Source organism: Lontra canadensis, unplaced genomic scaffold (genome assembly GCF_010015895.1).
Source record: "Lontra canadensis isolate GAN:19392208 unplaced genomic scaffold, GSC_riverotter_1.0 scaffold1, whole genome shotgun sequence".
In the NCBI taxonomy this organism is placed as follows: Eukaryota; Metazoa; Chordata; class Mammalia; order Carnivora; family Mustelidae; genus Lontra; species Lontra canadensis.
In genome coordinates, this window is record NW_022630995.1 from 23013978 (window position 1) to 23037961 (window position 23984).

Here is a 23984-nt window from a genome sequence, read left to right on the forward strand (position 1 = left end):
AGGAAGTCCTACAGTAAAGAATCCTGTTTAACTTTGTTTAACTAGAATTTTCCATAAGTTCTGACCTTAGACATTTGTACGGGCTATTTAACTGGAACTTACTTTGGGAAACAATGGTTTAAGGATTTATGCTATGGACGATGGCATCCAGAAGGATGCCGGCATTCACTAATCCAGACTGAAATTCCATCCACTGATACCATTTCGGTGAATTATTATTGAGTGTCCATTATAGCTCTTCATGTAACAGGTACTGGAAGAGGGAAGAAGGGATGAGATATAAAGACAAAAGAAAAATATTACTGATTCCAAGGAAATTATCATTTCATATGGGATATAACATATTCACCCAAAAGTATAAACCGGGTAGAAAATGTTATGTTCTGTGTGCATATATGGGGGCAGAATGAGCTGTTATGGAAGTCTGGAGGCAAGAAAATGAGTAATTTCTGGGAAGCAAGGGGTGTCAGAGAACGAATTATGGAAGAGCTGGCATCTGATTTTGTCTTTTAAGGCCAGGGAGGCTGAGGGGAAGAGAGAGAAGAGGAGGGCATTTTGGAGTGGTGGCACCAGGTGATCACAGGCACTATCTATCCCAGAACTAAGCAGTTCCCTACTGGGAAAGGTAAGACAAGCCTTGGTAAGCCACATCTTTGTCTGCGCAATCATCAGAAGTAAAAATTGGTGTACCAGTTCCAAAAAATTCTGAAGTCCTTACAAAAACACCAAAATTTATGGCAAATAAACGAACATCAAATGACATGTTTTTAAAATACACAAGTATTGGGGCACCTGGGTTTCAGCTTTTTGGGTCCCTTACTCTTGATCTCAGCTCTGGTCTTAATCTTGGGGTCATGGGTTTGGACCCTATGTTGGGCTCCTTGCTAGACGTGGAACCTCCTTGGAAAAATAAATAAAGTAAAATACAGTAGGGGCGCCTAGGGGGCTAAGTCAGTCATGCCTTTGGCTCAGGTCATGATCTCTAGGTCCTGGGATCAAGCTTGGTGTTGGGCTCCCCATTTGGCGGGGAGTCTGCTTTTCCTTCTCCCTCTGCTCATGCCCTATCTCTGTCTCTCTCTCAATAAATAAATGAAATCTTTCAAGAAAATAAGATATAGAAGTATATATAGCCAAATACTTAATATAAAATTTTCTTATGTGCTCCTTTTGGGGTATCTTTCTGCATGGAGTGGACTTTCTGAGGTTCCTTAAAATACATACTCAGTAAACTTTAGACTAAAGATTTTTTTTTGCTTTTCCTGGCAAATCTTCTAGTGGCAAGGGTGGCTTTCTTGATTGTTCCTTGGACCCCAAACTTCAGTTCAGAATTGGAGTCACCTACTCCGAAAAGTTTCAATACCAATTCTGTGCATGAAGACTACGCTTAATAGTAAATGCTAAAGGAGGACCATTCCTGTGCTACTTTAGCTTCCTGTTTGGTGTCAGTTTTAGTCTCCTTGGGAGCAAAAACTAGCTCACTGTTCGTTCTGCGTAAGCCGAGACTCCAGAGCAGGGGAGGCATTCAACACACGTTTGTTGAAATGGTGAAAGGATTATCAGAGTGAAATCTTGGCTCCACTCAAACGGATTTAGAAAAAGAACTTTTTTAAACGTTTATTTCAACATGAAAAAGGAAGATTAAAACACATGGCAGTTTAGAGATAAGGAATTCAACAGAATTTTTTGGTGGGGAGTGGCCTTTAGCCCCTAGAAGAAAAAGGCTTATCACTTTCTAGGAGAGATGCTATACTGTCCATGGGCTTGATCCAGAGATAGTGGCAAACCAAGGAGTTATTTTCTGAAGTTTCATTAAAGAAAGAAAGGGCAGGATTTAGAGGATCACAGCCTCCTCCCAAGAAACATATTCACATAGGTGTGACCTCTGGAGATTGTGTGCCCCCATCCCGAGCCCCATTTGTCTGGCAAACACCTTCTCATCTTTCCAGACGGCTCAGATGACACCCCTGGGAGGCCCTGCGGCTGCCTTTGGCAGTTGTTCACCCTGCCCTTTGTGTTGCCCAGCACTCTGTGCACAACTCTCTCAAATATCACTAATCACATTTTATACGGTTATCTGCTTACATATCTGAATTCAATTCCATAAAGTTCTGCTAGGGCAATGTTGGATTCAGAGGCTCCAGGGCAAGGACTCTGGCCTTTAGAAGCTACCTCCTCCTCTGGAAGACAGAAGAGTATACAACTACTTCTAATGCTCGGCAACCACAGGAGAACATACGTGGAGAGGAGACCAGGGGAGGGAGGGCGGGGTCAGAGTTCATACCCTCGGCCCTCAGCACAGTGCCTGGCACAGAACGAGCTCCATACATGTCAGTGGAGGGAGGGAGACAGAAAGAGATGAAAGAAGAGAAAGGAAGAGCGATCAACAAAAGTGCCCCAGCCCATCCCTGTCGCTGCTGTGTATTGTCAGCTCATTGGTTACTCTCCAGGTGGTATTCCCAGATCCCTGGAAGATAGTTCGGAGCAGACAGTCGGTCCTCAGCCACACCTGGCACAGAACACATTCACGATAATCACCATCTGAGGGCAGCGAGTCATAATTTGTCCTCCATTTAACTGTCCTGCCATTCCCAGGGGACCGCAGGAAAGACAATTTCAGAGGTTGCATTTGCTGAAAGCACTAGCTCTATGCCAATTTAATTCTCGAGTTCTGCATCACTGGACCAGCAGGATCTTTTGCTTCTGCAAAAGGATTTAACTAGAATTTGGGTCCCCTCAGAACCTTGTTTGCCATCCAGCTGCCCCTTTCTCTGCCAGCTTCATCTGTGCAACCTACCTTGGGTTACTGTGGCAGAGAGAGAGAGAGAGAGGAATCTCACATCAGGCCCCTGCTGTCTGCATCCCGTGGCCCTCCCTGAGCAGCCTCTGTTTCACGGGGGAGAGAAGGGAGGTGGCAGGATGGTCAGCCTCCTCTACAGATGAGAGTGTAAAGCATTTCTCAAATTTTCATCTTCAACGGCTGGTATCATTCAACTCCCCGGGGGGAGACTACGCTTTGTTGCTTAGCTAGCAATATAATCTCTAGCTATCCCGATGCCAAAGTATCAGTTACAGGTTCATCTGGATGATGGGATAAATTGGGGTTCAGACCACGAGACAACTACACAAACTAGAGGTGGGGGGAAGGATGCCAGAGGGGACTGACCGCCATCCTGAAGTAAAGTTGAATTCTTCATATCCTTCCAAATTAAGTAACATTAAGTAATTTAAATCTAAACTGCGAGTTACCTCATGAAGAGAAACCACCCGCAGCAGAAGTGAAGCAGGTATTCCTGAAGAGGGTTTTTTTTTTCTTCGAGGGCCTAATTAGAGAGACGGTAACGCTCCAGTAGCACCCCAGCTCTCCCACTGTTAGGACAAGAGAAGACTGATATAAAAATGACTTGTGTTTAAAAATAAATGTTTTACCAGACACAAAAAGTCACATCCTGTACGATTCCATTTATATTAAATAGCTAGAATAGATAAATCCCTAGAGACAGAGAGCAGATCAGTGGTTGTCAGTGGTTGAGGGGAAGGAGAAATGGGGAATAACTGCTTAACATGTATGGGGTTTTTTAATTTGGGGGGCGGTGAAAATGTTCTGGGATAGTTGCTCAACACTGTGAATGTACTAACGGCCACTATATCATTCACTTTAAAATGGCTAATTTGGGGGTGCCTGGGTGGCTCAGTGGGTTAAAGCCTCTGCTTTCAGCTTGGGTCACGATCCTAGGGTCCTGGGATTGAGCCCCACATCGGGCTCTCTGCTCAGCAGGGAGCCTGCTTCCTTCTCTCTCTCTACCTGCCTCTCTGCCTGCTGACTTGTGATCTCTCACTGTCAAATAAATAAATAAAATTTTTTAAAAAAATAAAAAATAAAATGGCTAATTTGGGGGCACCTGGTTGGCGCAGGCAGTTAAGTATCCTACTCTTGGTTTTGCCTCAGATCATGATCTCAGGGTTGTGGGATCAAGCCCCCTGAGCAGCCCCATGTCAGGCTCTGCACTGAGGGGGCAGTGTCTGCCTCAGATTCTCTCTCCCTTGCCCCTCCTGCCCATAAGCACACATGCTCTCTCTCCCAAATAATAAATAAATAAATCTTTAAAATGGCTATTATTATGCTATGTGAATTTCACCCGAATAAAAATAAATGTTTTATAATTAAATATTTTCTAACTGAAGGCCTCAATATTTCTCATTTCTCAACCATTTACCACTACTGGGAAATAAGGAGGATTTTATTCCCATTCTGCAGTGATAAGAGGGATTAAGTAGGCCACTAAGTTCTAATACTTGTCACCTTTAGGCCTTTCTTGTGAAAAGCCTCGTATTTTCCCAGAATGTCTGCAGCAGGGAAGTAATTCAAACCAGTGACCCCTGACTCGCTTGGCCCTTGACAGTTAGCAGCAGCCACCACAGCAAGAGCAGCAACTGTTTCTCCGCCTTACAGGGTGCCAGCCAGGTCATCAAAAGTCCGTGGGGCACACCTGTGTTCACTGACCTCCAAGCCCGCACCCCACACCAGACCCAAGGGACCTTGCTGCATTCTGGGCAGTGGCCAGCTGTGGTGGGGACGGCAGACAAAGACTGGATCATTTTCACTCAGTAGGAAAATATGAAGACCTTGCTCTTGCCACACTCTTTCAGGATCAAAGAAAATCGATTTTAACAGAGTAGAAGCATCTTTGGAAGAGAGGCAGTTTTTCCCTTTTGTGCTTCTAAGAAGAATATATGCTTCAACACACAGATCCAAGCCAGTCAGCTGTTAAGTGAAAAGAGAAGCCCAAGAACTTGGAAGGAATAAATACATATTGAGAAAAGAGGTAAAAAGAAGGGGCCTTGAAAAGAAACTACAAGACTGTCACAACAAATAATGGGTAGCAAATCTCTAAAAGCAGAAAGGGGCCTGCCCAGTCTTACCTGACACCTGCCCCCTCTCACCCCACACCATGCAGTCAGGGCCATGGACAAGGAAGCCTCCTAAGCCCTCAGCCAAGCAACTCTCTGAACCGCTGAGTATGTCTCACATTCTACTTCTTGACATAGCTCTAATTTTTCTGGTTTTGGCCTTCTGACCTTTTTTCCAACCACCCTTTGTCTCACCACCCAGACTTAACACTTAGCTTGAGGATTTGTTTTTCCTTGAGCAGGATCTAGAGATTCCTCTGGGAACACTGCCTTTGGTGGTTTTGTGCACATTTAACCTGACCCAGGGATGTCACCCTCATGACATCATGGAAAAGTGTTCAGTCCTGTTTTGGTGTACCCTTCCTTTTCTCAGGTGCATTCTTCAAGACTGAGACTAAAAACAAAGCTCTAATGCTGATTTCAGGCTCACAAATGGCCAGACAAACTCAGTATTAAGAAAGAATTTTTTAGGGGCACCTGGGTGGCTCAGTGGGTTGAAGCCTCTGCCTTCAGCTCAGGTCATGATCCCAGGGTCCTGGGATCGAGCCCCGCATCGGGCGGGCTCTCTGCTCAGCGGGGAGCCTGCTTCCTCCTCTCTCTCTGCCTGCCTCTCTGCCTACTTGTGATCTCTGTCTGTCAAATAAATAAATAAAATCTTAAAAAAAAAAAAAAGAAAGAATTTTTTAAATATAATGAGAAAGGAAAATACATTAAATGCTCTCAAAATCCCCTAATTCTACTGTAATATGCCAACTGACTCAGTCATATATTTTCCTATGTTGTGTAAGAAAAACCCATGTGTTCTTGTCACAAAATGTTCTACACACCACAGAAATTACAGTATTAATTTTCTGGAAAAATTCTGAAAACAGAGAAATAGCATCTGTTTCCTGTGTCTGTAATGCTATGGAATGAAATGCAAAATGGGAAGTGGGTTACGGAGGAGGCATCTATCTTCCCTTTGATAGGAATGCTGAGATAGAGCATCAATTTTGAGCTATCTTGAGGTTAAGCAGTACGGACAGGGACTGCAAGGCTGTAGTGTGCAGTTCCTGTCCTCAGCCAGAACTGTCCCTGTCACCTCCATCCTCACATCCCTGCCACAGGCGCGCACTGACCTGGCTCTTCTGCTTACTGACGGACTCTGGGCAAGTCACTTATGCTTTCTGAACCTGCTTCTCCGCTGGTATGATGGGAAGAATAACACCTATTGTTAATTATTATTATGGGTTATTAATTTTTATTATGAGTTAAAATGTGCCCCCCAAAAGGTATACTTAAGTGCTAACCCTCAGTACCTCAGAATGTGAGCTTATTTGGAAAGAAGGTATTAGTTAAGGTGAGATCATACTGGAGTAGGATCCTGAATCCAGTATACCTGTCATCCTTCTAAGAAAAGGAAAGACAGCCCTGTGAAGACACAAACACACAGGGAGAATGACATGGGAGGACAGAGGCAGAGACTGATGTGATGTGGCACCAGACCTAGGAAAGCCAAGGATTGCTGGCCACCATCAGACCTATGAAGGGGCAAGGAAGGATTCTCCCCTTTATGTCTCAGAGGGAGCATTGCCCTCTCTCCTTTTTTTTTTTTTTTTAAATTACATTCAGTTAGCCAGTGTATAGTACATCATTAGTTTTTAATGTAGTGTTAAACGATTCATTAGTTGCATAGAACACCCAGTGTCTCTCTTGATTTCAGACTCCTAGGCTCCAGATCTGTGAGACAATACATTTCTGCTATTTCAAGCCACCCACTTTGTGGTACTATGTTACAGTTGTCCTAAGAACTAACACAGTGGGGGAGCGGTAACTTATTTGGTGTGCGATAACTTATTTGGTGTGCGTGTGTGTCTGTGTGTACGTGTATGTTTTTTAAATGCAGAAGAAACACACACAGAAAAAAACCAAGTAGGCAGGAAGAAAACAAGGTAACTTTTCTTATGGATTTGAACTAAGGAAGTGACATTTTCTCTGGAGCTGACACTGCATCTCTAAACTCGCCTCTCACTACCGTCCTGTCCAGTCTCCGCTCCAGCTCATCGGCCTCCTGGCTATGACCAAAATAGCCCACCTTGTTCACTCCTTAGGGTTTCTGCTTCAGCTGCTTCCTTTGTCTAGAACATGTCCATGGGGAACTCTGACTTCCTGTCTTTCCTCAATGAAGCTGACCCTGGATGTTCCATTTAACACTGCAATGTGTACTCCTGAATCACCCGGCACCTCCAAGTCCCCTTAGCTCTTCTTTTTCTTGTTTCCATATTCTTACTGGCTTCTAATAGCCTAGTACTTTATTTATTTCTCCATTACATGCATTATTTATTATCTGTTTCCCGCAATGCTAGAACATAAGCTCCACGAGGGCCTAGATCTTCATGTTTTGCTCACTGATGGGAACAAACACCTAAAACAGTACCTGGTTCATAAGGGGTACTTGACAAAGATTCTTTAAAATCCATTATTTATTTTTAATTAACCACTTTATGAAGCTATACATGGGCACTATAAAACATTAAAAAAATTAAAAACTTCAAGTTCCCACCATCCAATAATATCTTCCAAGTTATGATAAATCAGAATGGTTTTCATCTTCTTTTAAGTGACTGCCTAAGGAATTCTGTCTTTTAAGGCAAAATGGAATGGATAACATCCCACTTACATGACTTGGTACATGGATTACATGAAATAATGTATCCAAACACTTAATATAATGCTTGCCATAACAACTCATACAGGTATTTTCTTTCCTTTGATCTTGTCTTTAACTTTCATTCTTTGCCCCATCCTCTAAAAAGTAGCAGATACTTGTAGACAAGAGAACAGTACAATGTTGTTCTTACAGGGGGTGGCGGAGGGGGAGGAAGGTCTCCTACACCTGGCACTCAAGATGGAGTCCCCAAATTCACAGTACCAGTTCTATGGCCCAAATGCACCATGAGACACAAGGCCACTAACTATTCCACAGAATTTTATAATAGCAACAAAAGAATAAACAGTGATAATTACATTTTATATTACATCCTCCCATTTGCAAAAGCTTTTCATATTAATTTTTTTTATACAGATGAAAGAAAGGGGCTCAGAGAATTTAAGTGATGTGGCCAAGTTTATACAGTTGCTAAGAACTGAGAATTAAATCTAGAATTAGAAGGTCCTCAGCAACAAGGATCTTTTAACTTGACAATGAAACGCATACTATCCATTTCTAGCATCCCACTCACAATAAATAAAATGTTCTTTAGTACTTTCTCCATAAGCTACTTCCTTCCCCATCCTCTAAACAAATGACTTACCTATCTTAACAGCCACACGTCCTTTCCTTGCTGGGTAACTCTTCACCAAAATTTTCTTCTTGTAAGGAGATCAGTGGTTAAGTGTGCCAGGAAATGGAGTACATTGCTGAGAAAACCTGGGAATCACTGCTCTTGTGAACTGTTGAGAAAAAAACAAAACATCAAGAGCTTTATATCTTCATTTCTCCTGGGAAGGCTTCAAAATGAATCTCTTTTTCATTCCAGCAAAACTCGGTACAAAGGAGTGTTTTTATTTTTTTCCTGAGGTTTTAAATTAGGTTTCATAAAATTAAAGTTCCTTAGCCTAAATTTATTTTAGTGCCTTAAAAGCATTTATTTTAAATTGTTTCTACATTTGAAGGGACTGAAAGTATCCTCTCCATGAATACCAAGGCGCCCAATCCTTCTTACATACAGAATTAATCATATTTATCTTTTTAAATTTTATTTTTTTCAGTGTTCCAAAATTCATTGTTTAGGGGCGCGTGGGTGGCTTAGTGGGTTAAGCCTCTGCCTTCGGCTCAGGTCATGATCCCAGGGTCCTGGGATCGAGCCCCGCATCGGGCTCTCTGCTCAGCAGCGAGCCTGCTTCCTCCTCTCTCTCTGCCTAATTGTGATCTGTCAAATAAATAAATATTTTTTAAAAAAATTCATTGTTTATGCACCACACCCAGTGCTCCATGGTAGTTTACCCAAAATTCAAGGAGCTAGAAGATACTAATTCAACCTAGCAGAGAATTAAAAGCAGTAATCATTAGATTGTTCCCTCCCCCAGAGGTAGCAAAGGCACCTTTTTATTCAAATACCAATCACAGAGTTAATTAGGTTAATGGGCTCCCTGTGGGTAGGGCATGCACAATCTCTTAAAAACATGCCAGAATGAAAACCGTCACCCGGTGACCATAGAGTTTAACTGAAATGGATGTGGGAAATGTCCAGGAGACCCCCTGATTCAGATATGCCTTTTGCATAGCTAGGAAAAGAAGACAAAGTTCTGGGGCAATGATTCAGAAAGAAATCTCTTCAAATCTCGGGATGACAATGGCTGTCTAGGCCTGAGGAGGAGGTCAGTGTATGGGCTTAGAGAAGGATTCCCAGCTCTGGCTACAAGGGGCTAGCTTGTATCAGACCAACTTCCCATCAAACACAACTAGAAAACCTGGATAAGTATTTAATAACCTGTTTAAAGGCATTAGAGTGCTACCAAGGTAGCCAGGACACGAGATGCCAAGATCTTAGAAGAAAAACAAAACTGACACAAATCATTATATTGTTTTTCCTTTCAAGCCACCTACTGATCTTGGGGCGCCTGGGTGGCTCAGTTGGTTAAGTGTCCCCAACTCTTGATTTCTGCTCAGGTCATGATCTCAGAGTTGTGAGATCAAGCTGCACTGGGCTCCATGCAAAGTGTGGAGCCGGCTTAAGATTCTCTTTCTTCCTCCGCCCTTTCCTTCCCCTCTCTCGCTCAAAAAAAAAAAAAAAAGACATCTATTGATGTTTAAGAGGCACAGGGCAAAACTGCTGAGAAGCCAAAGCAGAAAGCAGAAGCTTAGAAGCACATGAAGTGAGGAGACCAAAAAATACCAGAGCTGATTATCAAATCAGTTTGGTACCTCATTGGATTAAGAAGGTCTGCCCTACTATAACTGCCTATCAGAAGCATAAGCAATCTCCATGGAGGAAGATTCATCTACAGTATCTGTGATTCTTTGTACGTAATGTCTTGCATTCAATCAACAATACCAGGCATGCCAGGGCATCTATTCAAGAAACAGACAATGAAAACAGGACCCAGAAGTGACGAGTCATAGAATATGGTCTTTAAAATAATTGCAATGTGTATGCTTGAAATTATAAAGATTATAAAATATTTTAACACATATCTCTCAGTAAGTCACAGAACAAGCAAAAAAAAAAGAAGACGACAAAGAAAAAGGATACATAAGATTTCAGTAACACAATTAACAAACTCAGCCTTAGTAACCTATGTGGAAAAGGTTGTAACCAACCACTGTGACTACATATTCTTTTAAGATACACATGAAACATTTACAGAAATTAACCACATGTGAGTCATAAAGTAAGTTTCAAGAAATTTCAACAAATAGAAACCATGGAGTACTTTTTTGAACTTACTATTCTGAAATAATGTAGATTAGCAGGAAATAGCAAAAAGTAACTTTTTTAAAGCAAAATGTAATTTATATACGGTAAAATAAGCTACTTTTAAGTATACAATTTGATACATTTTGATAAAGGAATCCAATTGTGTAACCACCAACAAAATAAAAATATAGAGCATCTCCATTACTCCAGGAAGTTCCCCCAAGCCCATTTTTGTGAAGTGCCACAACCCAAAAGCAATCACTGTTCTCATTTCTACATTTCTATTACCATGGATTAGTTCTGAACTTCATACATATGGGCTTATATAGAATGTAATCTTTTGTATGAAAACAGCACAACTTATAATATATTCTCCTGATGAATGGGCATTTGGTTTCCATTTGAGAGCTATTATGAATAACACTGCTATAAACATTCTTGTACAAACCTTTCTATGAACATATATTTCCATTTCTCTTGGATAAGCACCTAGGAGTGGAACTGCTAGGTCACAGAGCTGATGAATGTTTAACTTTATAAGAAACTGCCAAACATTTTTCCAAAATAGATGTATCATTCTATACTCCCATCAGTAACACATAGGAGCTCCAGTTTACACAGCCTCATCGACATTTGGTATTGGCAGACTTTCAATTTGAGCCATTCTAGTGTGAGGTTTTGATTTGCAACTCCCTGGTGACTAATAGTTGTAGCTTTTTAAACATCTTCTTTTATGCAGGATCTGTTGTAGGACTTTGGTCTATTTTTTTAAATTGTAGTTCTTACATTATTGATTTATAGGAGTTCTTTTTATATTCTGATACCAGTCCTTTGCAGATACACATATTACATATATTTTCTCCCAGTCTGTGGTTTTCCTTTACAATTTCTGTCTTTTTGATGAATAGAAATTTGTAATGTTGATGAACTCCAATTTATCATTTTTTCTTTATGTTTAGTGCTTTCAGTGTCCTTCAACAATCTTTGCTTAAAGTCTACTTAAAAGCCTAAAAAACATTCTCCAGGAGTTCTGCAGTTTTAGCTTTATGATCTACCTCAAACTGATTTTTATTTGTGGCATAAGGCAAAGGCAAGAGGTTTCTTTTCCTCCCACTTACTCTGGTAACATTTGTTGAAATGACCTTCTCTCCCTAATTGAACTGTCATAGCCCCTCATCAATTAATTGACATACAGTGCAGTATGTTCTCAGTTAAGCTAGAAATCAATATATAAGTGATAACCAGAGTCCTCAAGTTTTTGACAATTAAGCAGTACACATCTAAACAACCAATGGGTCAGAGAAGAAATCACAGTGGTAATTAGAAAAAATTTTTGACCTAAGTAATACTGAAATGATAAATAAAAAAATGGTGAAATGTAGCTATAGTTATATTTTAAAAGTTTAGAAAGCAATTATTTATATATCTATCTCAAGAAATTCAAGAAAGACCATAGAGGTGTGCCTGGGTGGCTCAGTGGGTTAAAACCGCTGCCTTCGGCCTGGGTCATCATCCCACCGTCTTGGGATGGAGCCCCACATCTGGCTCTCTGCTCCGCAGGGAGCCTGCTTCCTCCTCTCTCTCTGCCTGCCTCTCTGCCTACTTGTGATCTCTGTCAAATAAATAAATAAAACCTTAAAAAAAAAATAAAGAACATAGATAAATCCAAAGAAAGAAAGAGGAAGTAAATAATAAAAAATAAGAGCAGAAATCAATGAACTTTAGAATAAAAAAAGTCATCAAATGCAAAAAGTTGGTTCTTTGAAAAAGATTAGTAATACTAATAAATCCTTCAGCAAGCTCAAGGGCCAAAGCTGCTCCTTCTCAACTCTATTACCTAAGAGTCTTCTTCCCACAATGTTATTTCAGACAAAGTCTCCTCAGTTCCTCTGTTGTTCCCAAAGACAAGCACAGGGTCTATTTTGCTCATGAGAGTTTTGCTTTTATATTTTACAGAGAAGTGACTACAAAATAAAGAAATAAACAGGGGGACACTGCAAAGTTCCCAGAATCTCAAATATGAGCTCTTTGCCAGCACCACTATGAGGTCAAAACTATACAGACCTGATATCTAATAAGACAGCTGTCCCCAAGATCTGAAACTATCAATAAAACTATTTAAAATACTGATTTACATCCACTATTATCAGGAGTGAACTACATTCTTAGTGCATAGTCTGCCTTAAAATGGCAATTAACAACACAACAAGGCCAGTGTGATTAGCAAGACATTTTTTTTTTAAAGATTTTGGTTTTTTATTTATTTGACAGACAGAGATCACAAGTAGGCGGAGAGGCAGGCAGAGAGAGAGAGGGAAGCAGGCTCCCCGTTGAGCAGAGAGCCCGATGTGGGGCTCGATCCCAGGACCCTGGAACACGACCTGAGCTGAAGGCAGAGGCTTTAACCTACTGAGCCACCCAGGCGCCCCTAGCAAGACATTTTAAAATTAAGTCTCCAGCCCTATGACCCAACAGTTGCATTACGGGGTATTTACCCAAAAGATAACAAAAATACTGATTCAAAGAGGCACATGCACCCCGGTGTTTACAGAGGCATTATTAACAATAGACAAATTATGGAAAAAGCCCAAATGTCCATCGACTGATGAATGCACAAAGAGATGGTGTGTGTACACACACACACACACACACACACACACACACAAGAATATTACTCAGCCACCAAAAAGAATGAAATCTTGCCATTTGCAATGACATGGTTGGAGCTAGAGATAGTATGCTAAGTGAAATGACTCATCAGACAAAGACACATATTATACGATTTCACTCATAAGTGCAATTTAAGAAACAAAACAGATGAACAAAAACAAAGGGGGAAAAAGGGGAAGCAAACCATAAGAGACTCTTAACTATAGAGAAAAAGATGAGGGTTGTCGGAGGGAGGTGGGCAGGGGACGGGCTAAATGCCTGATGGGGATTAAGGAGGGTACTTGTGACGACCCCTGGGTGATGTACGGAAGTGATAAATCACTAAACTCTATACCTGCAGTCAGTATTACTCTACATGTTATCCAACTAGAATTTAAATAAAAACTTGAAATAAGAAAAATAAAATAATAAAATTACATTAATTTTAGTCTCTAGAATGTGAATATAAATCTCTACATCGGGACGCCTGGGTGGCTCAGTTGGTTGGACGACTGTTTTCAGCTCAGGTCATGATCCCGGAGTCCCAGGATCAAGTCCCGCATCGGGCTCCCAGCTCCATGGGGAGTCTGCTTCTCCCTCTGACCTTCTCCTTGCTCATGCTCTCTCTCACTGCCTCTCTTTCAAATAAATAAATAAAATCTTTAAAAAAAAAAAAATCTCTACATGTTTTTCACTGATGTTGACCCTATTCACTGATGTTGCCCCTGATGACGTTGATACTCAATACATAGTAGTAAGCATTTTTTTTTAAAATCTTATTTATTTATTTGGCAGAGAGAGACACAGCAAGAGAGGGAACATAAGCGCAGGGGGGGAGTAGGAGAGGAAGAAATAGGCTTCCTGCTCAGCAGGGAGCCCGATATGGGGCTTGATCCCAGGACCCTGGGATCATGACCCAGAGCCTAAGACAGACATTTAATGACTGAGCCACTAAGGCAACCCCATAATAAGTATTTTCATAAAAAGATAAAAGCCACACATCATTTGTAAAATACTCTGCCACTGTGAAAAATGATTTAAATAATATACCAACATCAGCCACTTGTATTAGTAATTTATTGGCAATTACATCATGCACAGATAAAATATGGCAATCAAATTCATTCCTTAGTCAACAGTTAAAGAAAATATTGGTAGAGATCTGAGGAAATAAATATTTAAAAATTACTCACCATGCAAAATTTTCATACTATTCAATGAAAGTACACGTTTCTGTCTAAAGAACTACTTTTTAGTGAGCCACTAAAGAAAGGAGTACCATGGAAGAAATATATGTTCCAATAATAAATGACTTGCTTAAAGAAAACAATGTTTAATGGAGCATATATACACACTGAGTGAAAAAAAGGAGTCCTAGAAAAGTTAATACCACACATGAAACTCACTCACAGGCAAGCTATTACTGAAAAGAAGTTGAATCTAGAAGAGCACCCAGAATGTCACCGATATCATTAATTTTGTAGAGTCATTATAAAACCTTGTAATAACATGAGGAGTGATCATGACAATCTTTTACACTGGAGGCACAGTGGTTGTTTGGTTATTGTCATACCACTACACCAAGAAGAGTTGTCAAATTTTAAGTTGCCTCACATTTTTTCCTTTACAAATAGACAAGTGTTCTCAAATACCATGACTGCTTCAGGGATGCCAACTATCAGCTATAAACTTCAGGAGAGATATTTTTGATGTAAAAACATAAGCATGTTTAATATTTTTTTCAAAAATAATTTCTTAATAACAATTCCGCTCTTCTTAGCCAGTTGTTATTTACGTTTCTGATCAAGTTGATGCTTTAAAAATAAGTGATAATTACTTGTCAAGGAAATTCATTCTATGGCAACAATATTTTGAAAATGGGTGCTCGGAGAGGTTTTTATCAGGTGATTTTTGTTGTTGAAAATGACAAAAGTATCACCTAGAGCAGTCATCCTTGAATTCTCTTTTACACATTTCCCTCAACTAGCGTTAGCAAATCTTCCAAATACGTCAAGAACACAATCACTTCTCCCTGTCTACAATGCTACCATGCTAGCCAACCAAAATCATCTCATCCCAGATTAACATTACAGTTTCCCAGATGAGTCCTGGCAAAGACTCTTTGCCCAACTCCTGCACCACACCACTGCCGTCAGCAGCCAGTCACCTTATTAACACCTAAGTCAAATCACACCACTCATTTGCCCCAAGCCATCTAATGATTTCCTGTATGTCTCAGCATAAAGCCAAATTCCTTACAGTGGCCTATGAGTCATTACGTGATTTCATCATTACCTCACTGACATCACTTCCTAGTACCCTTGTCTTAACTTATTCCACTCAAACCCCAATGGTGCCCCAAAGGCCAGGCACGTTGCCTCAGGGCTTTCCACTGGCTATTCCCTTTGCCTGCAATATGTCCCCAGATATCTTCCCTCGCTGCCTTCAAGTCTTAAAGAACACTTTTCCACAAGGTCTGCCCCGGCCTCCCTACCTAAAATAGTAACGACTCCCACCACTCACCATTCCCTTTCCTTGCTTTGTTTTTCCCTTTAATGCTTCTCACCATCTAACATATTTTAACTCTACTTGTTTATCAGCTTATTGCCTATCTCCCTCTCCCACTGAATGAGAGCAGGAATTTTTGGTCTGTTGTGTGGTTACTGTTCTAGTCTAGTATGATGCCTAGCATTAATACTTGAACATGTGAATGATGAAAGAACGTGTAGTCAGGAAAAACCCGCATATCCGCACACTTTAAAAAGCCCGGAAACAGAGTTTTTCTAAATCTTCCAAATGAATTTTAATGAGTTTTGAATTCTTTGCTAGAAATATAAAAATGAAATACCTTAATGATAATCAGCAAAAATAACTAACATGGGAAAATAAAACTTATTACTGAATTGAAACAAAAATTTTGGTATAGCTGATAGATATGACTGAAAAACATGTATTATGATTTACCAAGTGCAAGCGACAATGTCTTTCTTCTACTTGGTTCAACATCTCTTTATGAATTATCTTTTTTAGGTACTTAAATTATGAAAATAAAATGAACTTATAACCATACCATCAATGTCTGTATCACACAGTGTTAAACCAAGAGAAAACAAAGAAAAAATAATGATATATTCAATGAATATGTTCTCATGGAGCAAAGGGAATTTTTTGTACTACTAATCAATAAAGTAAAATTTTAAACATGTTATCCTTATCTCACCCTTTAAAAATGTCAATTTTGTAAATGTTTTATGGTACTCAAAATATTCTTATGTTCAACGTTTATAAATAAGCGAACAACCACGGAGGGGGCTGGCGAAGTCTTCATTTAACAGCATGGAACCCACTATGCTAAAGACTTGGGAAGAGGGAAGAGGCACATCTTGTCCCAGATGATAGAAACATAAAAACCACCCAATAATTACCACAGTGTGGTAAGTACTATGATGCTATCCTCTGCAGCTCTGTCCCTCATGACTCCTTAAATGACTCAAACTTTACAAAGTTCATGCTCCAGCAACAGCTAACTTCTGGTAATTTCTCATGCACAATTCCTGATTCTGGACACCTTCGCTTCAATCTAGGGTTGCCAGGTAAAATATAGGATGCCATTTTCTGGGTGGCTAGGAACAAAAATAATTATCAACACGGATTTCCCTAAGAAAATAGTAAAGGCAGAAAGCAACAAAAGAGCAAGAAAGGGAAAAAAAGACACTCCTCAAAAAAATTTTCTTCCTCTCAACCTTTTATCCTCCTTTTAGTGGCAAGTGAGAACTAAGTTTAAAGTTTTGAGTTTTCTAGAGGACCTCCCACAGCCTACCAACAACTGAAATGAGCTCATCCTTCCTCCTATAGAAGTTCCCTTCTTTCGCAGGGCTCCAGGATCTGGGTGTCGACCAGAGATGCCAATACCTGTGCTGCTTAGGCTTTGGGAGCCCAGCTCAAATCTCACAATGTTTATAATTCTCATTAGTCAACTGGGATGGCGTTTGATATTCACCATTAACCCAAATTATTAGTGAAATATACCTCATTCTAAAGGAAGTATTCGCTTTATGAACAGTCAGTTCTTGTTATGTACAGTGGGCATGCTCTATTAGATTGCCATGGATACTGAATCATCAACCGTGGAACCACTGCTCCTAGAAGTATAGGGTTAGGTTCCTGAGAGCCTCTGGCCACATTTTGATCAAGCAATCAATATATCCACATAACGTCATTTCATGTGGACTCCTACTGAAAGACACCTTTTTAAATACATATTGTTGATCTGTTAAGACTGGACTCCTGGACAACAGCTCTATAACTCGTGCCTGAATGAACTTTGTCTAACACACATATTTCTCTGTAAAGTCCACCACAGCCTCCTTGCACTTAGAGAACACTAAACAGCAGGCCGGCACTAGGCTGGGGCGGGGGGCATTTTAAAAAAAGAGCACAATCACCACCAACAAAAAAACCTCCACAAAAATGCAAAACTACATGGTACTGAATTGACCAATTGAAAAGGATACTTATTTACAGTATGAGAGCCAAAACAGGAAGGCAGAACATTGCCTTGTTTGACCTCAGATGGGAACATGCACACCAGGTAACTAAAAGTTTTCGCTGATCTGTGCGTGTCCGCAAATGACCACTAAAATGCCCCAAATATTGATTTTAGGGTTACAAATAAGTTTTAGTTAGCAGGCAAATTGGCAAACACAGAATCCACGAATAATGAGTATTGACTGCATTGTATGTATGGTACCAGGTCCAAAATCTGGTTTATCTCTCTTAAATATCTTCCCACTTAGATAAAAGAAACCAGTAGAACTCCAGTAAATCTTGTGACTCCCAGCTCAACTATGCTAGCTCCATGGAAGCCCACTTACTGTTCAGGTAGCAAGCTACAACGTGCCCTACTTGAAACCCTAGTCCCATCTCTATTCATTTCCTTTCTCATTTCTTCAGGGGGAACTTTGCAGAAGACTTCAACTGTTAATAGTTTGTGAACCAAGAATAATTACATCTGGGTCTCTTTTTCAGATACGACAACAAAATCAGCACTAATGAGGCAATATATGCCTGGTATCACACCCTGGGGACTGATGGGGAAGAGGGAGAGGGAAGAACAATGGGATCCTTCAGTGGGCTTAGAGTAGGTGTATCCAGGTAAATTCCTCAGAACAAGTTGATGAATTGACTTTTTCCTTTTGTCATAGCCATAAATAGGATGTTCCACAGCCCCTGTTGTCTGTGGAGGTCCGCCCTAAAAAACAAGTGCTGAGAGTCAGATGCTTGTAGTTCCAGCTATCAATCCAACAGTGAGGAGGACTCGGGGGGGCAGAACAATATATCCAGGATTCATTTACTTCTGCAAGGCATGATGTCTATGACCAGCCACTTGAGAACAGATGGTAACAGAGAAACTACAGCTGAATTACTCAGAAAGTTTCTGCCTAGGAGCAGTAACTGTGCTGCTGGTTTGGGCCAGGTGGAATTGGGTTTCTCCTTGGGAAGCGTCCACTCTGCGCATAGGCACAACCCAGTCACTCTGAGCGGCGTGTTCTCCACCCTTTCTCAACAACAATTGGCAAGAGAAGCTATGACTCCAGTTTGGGTGGCTCAGAGTGGACAGCAGGATCCATCCTGGGATATGGTTCTCCTTTTCCTTCTCCAAGGCCTCCAACCTGACAGTACAGTGTCGCAGGAATATCTGGACTTTGGGTCAAGAACCCCAAATTCCAGTTTGGACTGGATATGAAATTATATGGTAAGGCTGGGAGGGAAGTAATATAAATTAGCTCCTTCCCTTGCTTCTCCTCATGCATGCACTAGCAAGAGGAGAACAGAAACTCTGCTCCTTCACCTCCTGCCTTCGTCTGCCTCTAATGTTCCAAAAGAACTTCCGGGAACGTGCAGGTGCAAAAGACCTGTCCAACACTGTGTGGCTGGAGCTACAGGAGAGGGAAATCTAAAGCCATGAGCACATGGCCACATCTGCACAGATGTTTCATCTGCAGAGTCAGGCTGAAGGGTTCAAATCTAGCCCCTCCCACATCTTACCATTTTCTACTATTCCTCTGAGCAGAAAAGACCTCTTAGCCAAACTGCAAGTTTTGGTAATCTGAAAGGTTGCCGCTGGTATTAATTTTCATTTCTCATCTTCCTGCCACTATTAAATTTCAGAGGCAAGTGGTCTATGCCTTTTATCTCCATCATCTCAGCACTTTTCTCTCCTTGGCCCCTGAATCATTCCTAATCCGGCTAAAGTAATTGTACTTCTGAAAATCAACAATGACCTGTGACTCCCAAATAAAAGCCTTTGCTTAATATATTTCTTGACACTCAACACTCTCTCAGCGGCAGCCCCCTATTGTGTGATATTAACTGGACACCACCATTTAAAATTTTCTGCTTCTTTAGTTTCCTTTATAACTGTAGGTTCCTCGTTGCTTCTAACTCTACATATTTTTCTCCTTCTCTCTGATAAATGTTCAAAGCAAAGCAAATATCTATTTCTTACCAGCTGTAATGACAGCACGCTTTTCTAAGACTAACACCAGTCATTTCCTTACTCATTCTCTGTTATTCTCCAGGCCTGGTTAGTTTTTTTAAAAATCTTGTTTCTTTCCTTGAATGTCTCTTTAATCTCTTCTCTCTGTCCCCTTCCTAATTCAGGCTCTCATCTAGTCATGCCTGACTTGCTACAACATCGTGCTATTTAGTTAGTCAGCCTCTGCTATGTGCTAAACAGTATTGCCAGATTACTCTGGGAAACTCTTCTCGCATTAAGTTATTCCCTTCCTACAAAACATGCACTGACTCCCTGTTATTCACAGAATAAATTTCTAAACTGAGTCCGTCATTCAAGACTTCCCCACTAAACCTGGCCCTACTTAACCCATCTAACCCCTTCCTATTACCTACACCTACTACCCCCTATCATAAATTGTCTACTCTGGGCAAATCAGCGTCCTTGTATCCCACAAGTATCCATGACGACTCTCAAATCTAAGCTTCCTTACTTTCAATGACCAGCATAGAAAAAAAATATGTGATCTTTCCTGAGCCTTCCAGTTAACATTCCCACTAACACTGTGATTCACGATCACCACTCCCAACAGAGCAACAGCATATCCATAAGCCCCACAGAGAGATTCACTCTTAGTGGCTAATTGGATTTCACCAGAAACCATCATTCCACTCAAACCAGAAACCATGAGAGACGGAAAGTCACAAGCCGAGAAATGAAGGGTCCTCTGTGTTTGTAAAGATGGTATCAGGTTATTCCATTATGGAGGGGGGGAGGAGGAAGAACAGGGGAAAGGGAGGGTTTTTTGTTCTGCTGCTCAGTGAAAGTACAAACAGAACCTGATTATGAGACTGGACGCATTCAATTCTTGGCAGTAAAGTAGCTCACCAGATGTATACTTCTGTTGGTTGTCCTAATTACAGATGAGTAAACTAATCTATTGCTTTCTTTTCAACTCCCCAAAGGTAAATGTTTATAAGCACATCTTAGGAAATAAACTGCAACCTCCAAATAGCTATTAATTTCCTATGTTTTTAGAGAAAAATCTAGGGTTCAGGCATGAAAGGATGAGCCTGGTAGGAGGTCATGAACCTGTACATCTGTTCACCAACTCTGGAAGTTACAGCTTTGAGACAGATGGCCGAGGCTTCTTTCCTTTCGAGAGCACAGGCTTATCCGGTTTCACTGGCCTTTGCTTTACTGAGCTGCACAGAGACTGCAGTTTTTACAAACCGAAGGTTTGTGGCAACCCCGTGTCGAGCAAGACGATCGGTGCCACTTATCCAACATTTCGTGTCATTCACATTTTGGTCATTCTCGCAATTCAGTCTTTTTCATTATCATTATATTTGTTACGGTGATCTGTGATCTTAGTACTATAATTGTTTTAGGGAGTCATGAACTGTGTCCATAGAAGACGGTGAACTTAATAGATAAATGTTGTGTGTGTTCTGACTGCTCCACCAACTGGTTGTTCCCCCAACTCATTCCCTCTCCTGGGGCCTCCTTACTCCCTGAAACACAATATTGAAATGAGGCCATTTAATAAGCCTACAATGGCCTCTAAGTGATCAAGTTAAAGGAAGAGTCACACATCTCTCAATTTAAAGCAAAAGCCACAAATGATGAAGGTTAGGAGGAGGGCATGTCAAAAGCCAACAGGCTGAAACATAAAGCCTCTGGCATTAAACAGTTGGCCAAGATGTGAATGCAAAGGAAAGTTCTTGAAGGAAATTAAAAGTGCTACTCCACTGAACACGCAAACAGTAAGAAAGCAAGACAGCCTTCTTGCTGACATGGAGAAAGTTTTAGTGGTCAGGACAGAAGATCAAACCAGCCACGACATTCCCTTAAACCAAAGCCTAATCCAGACCAAGGCCCTGACTCCTGTAGTCTGTGAAGGCCAAGAGAGATAAGGAAGGGGCAGAAGAAAAAGTGTGAAGCCATCAGAGGCTGGTGCATGAGGTCTGAGGAAAGAAGCCATCTCCAGAACACAAAGTGCAGGGTGAGGCAGCACGTGCTGATGGAGAAGCTGTAGCAAGTTCCCCAGAACACCGAGCCAAGAGAGAATTCATAAAGGTGGTCACACCAAACAGCAGATTTTCATGGAGACAAAACGGCCTTCTGTTGGAAGGAGATGCCAATTAAGACTCTACTAGCTGGAGAGGAGAAGTCAGTGTCTGGCTTCAAAGCTTCAAAGGATAGGCTGACTCTTGTGAGAGGCTAATGCAGCTGGTGACTTCAGGTTGAAGCGAATGCTCATTTACCATTACAAAAACCCTAAGGCCCTTAAGAATTACGCTAAATCTGTCTGTGTTCTAGAAAGATACAACAGGGCCTAGATAATAGCACATCTGTTTACAACATGGTTTACTATTTTAACCCCACTGCTAAGATTACTACTCAGGGGGAAAAAAAAAAGGCTTTTTTAATATGACTGCTCATTGACAATGCACCCAGTGCTCTGATGGAGATGGACAATGAAATTAATACTGTTTTTATACCTGCTAACACAATATCCACCCATCCATTCTGCAGTCCATGGATCAAAGAGTCATTTCTATTTTCAAGGCTTATCATTTAAGAAATATGCTTCATTTAAAAGAAGACAGATACATTTCATAAAGCTACAGTGGTCATAGTGATTCCTCTGATGGATCTGGGCAAGTAAATGAAAAACCTTCTGGAAAGGATTCACCATTCTGAATGCTATTAAAAACATCTGTGATTGGGGCACCCGGGTGGCTCAGTAGGTTAAGCCTCTGCCTTTGGCTCAGGTCATGTTCTCAGGGTCCTGGGATCGAGCCCCACATCGGGCTCTCTGCTCAGCAGAGAGCCTGCTTCCCCCTGTCACTCTGCCTGCCTCTCTGGCTACTTGTGATCTCGCTCTGTGTTAAATAAATAAATAAAATATTTAAAAAAAAAAAAAAAGAACATCTGTGATTCACAGGTCAAAATATCAACATGAACAGAAGTTAGGAAGAAGTTGATTCCAGCTCTCACAGAGGAATTTGAGGGATTCAAGACTTCAGTGGAGGAAGTAACTGCAGATGTGGAGGAAATTAGAATTAGAAGTGGAGCCTGAAGATACAATTGAATTCCTGTCATCTCGTGATAAAAAAATTTTTTTTAAACTATGTGATTTAGTTGGACACCTTGATGGCTCAGTTGGTTGAGTGACTGTCTTGGGCTCAGGTCATGATCTCAGGGTCTGGGACTGAGTCCCACATTGGGCTCCCTGATCAAGAGTCTTCCCTGTTCCTATTTCCCTCTACCCCTCCCCCCAACCTTTTTGAGCTCGCTCTCTCTCTCAAATAAATAAAATCTTTTAAAAAAGGATGTGATTTGTCTTATGTGCTGGTTTATAAGATCAATTGTTGAAATACTGATGGTCTTTTCCTAGAAACTAGTTGACAAATGACTGTTAGGTTTTCAGGCTAGCTCTCACATCTAATTATCCACATCTGTGAAGGATCCAAAGTTTTTCTGTGTTGCCGAATCCCCTTCATCTAGCAAAAGCCTGGGAAGGGATGGTTCCAGTTTCTTCTGTGTCTTTCCAGGGATTCTTTGCATATACAACCATGTATGTACATGTTCTCACCCTTTCTCCTCTCCTTTTTCTTAACATAAAAATTGGATATACAACACACTGTCCTTCACATTTGTTTTCCCTTAACAAGACATGTTAGTGATCACTGCATATCAGTGCAATACATCAGACATGTTCTTAATAGCTATGTGGAGATAACATGGGTTATTTTTATTTAAAAATTAAAATAGTTTATAAATTTATTCATAATTTAATAAATAGTCTAAGGTAAATTTAAAATTTCCTTTTTTCATCATAAAAGCAGTAACAACAACCACCACAAAAGGCAAATCGAGAAGTGAAAAAAATTATCCACAGTGTCACTAAAACTATGTTGGGATAGTTCTTTCAAGAGAGTATTCTTAAAAAGTCTGGTGCATGGAGTGTCTACACCACAATCACCAAACATGCTGTCAAATAGGCAGAGTCTAGGGCACCATCACACACTTACTAAATCAGAAATTCTCAGTTGGTCAAGTGTCTGTCTTCCGCTCAGGTCATGATCTCCAGGTCCTGGGACTGAGTTGGGCTCCCTGCTCAGTGGGGAGTCTATTTCTCCCTCTGCCCATCACCCCCCTTGCTCAGGATCTCTCGCTTTCTCAAATAAATTTAAAAATCTTAAAAAAAAAAAAAAAAGAAATTCCAAATATGCAGTCTTAGCCTTACAAGAGTTATAGTTGAAGTTGGATAACCATTACTTGAAGGCCCTTTTCTCTACCTTAAAAAAAGTTTTACAAAAAAAACAAACAAAAAACCAAATTCTTAAGAACAGAGAACAAACTGGCCATCCCAAGAAAGGAGGTGGGTGGGGGGATAGGTGAAAGATATTAAGAGTACATATATCATGAATCAGCACTGATAATGTACAGCATTGCTGAATTAGTGTACTGTACACCTGAAACTAACATAACACTGAATGTTA

The 23984-nt window shown here is 40.7% G+C and overlaps 1 protein-coding gene across 1 annotated transcript in view; it reads right to left on the reverse strand.

Annotated features, from left to right (window-relative positions):
* Nucleotides 1–23984, reverse strand: part of CRACD (capping protein inhibiting regulator of actin dynamics) — a 266740-nt gene that overhangs the window by 128443 nt on the left and 114313 nt on the right. The window contains exon 3 of the mRNA XM_032851243.1: nucleotides 8202–8340. The gene's annotated coding sequence lies outside the window, so the exon portion shown is untranslated. The remainder of the gene's footprint in view (nucleotides 1–8201; nucleotides 8341–23984) is intronic.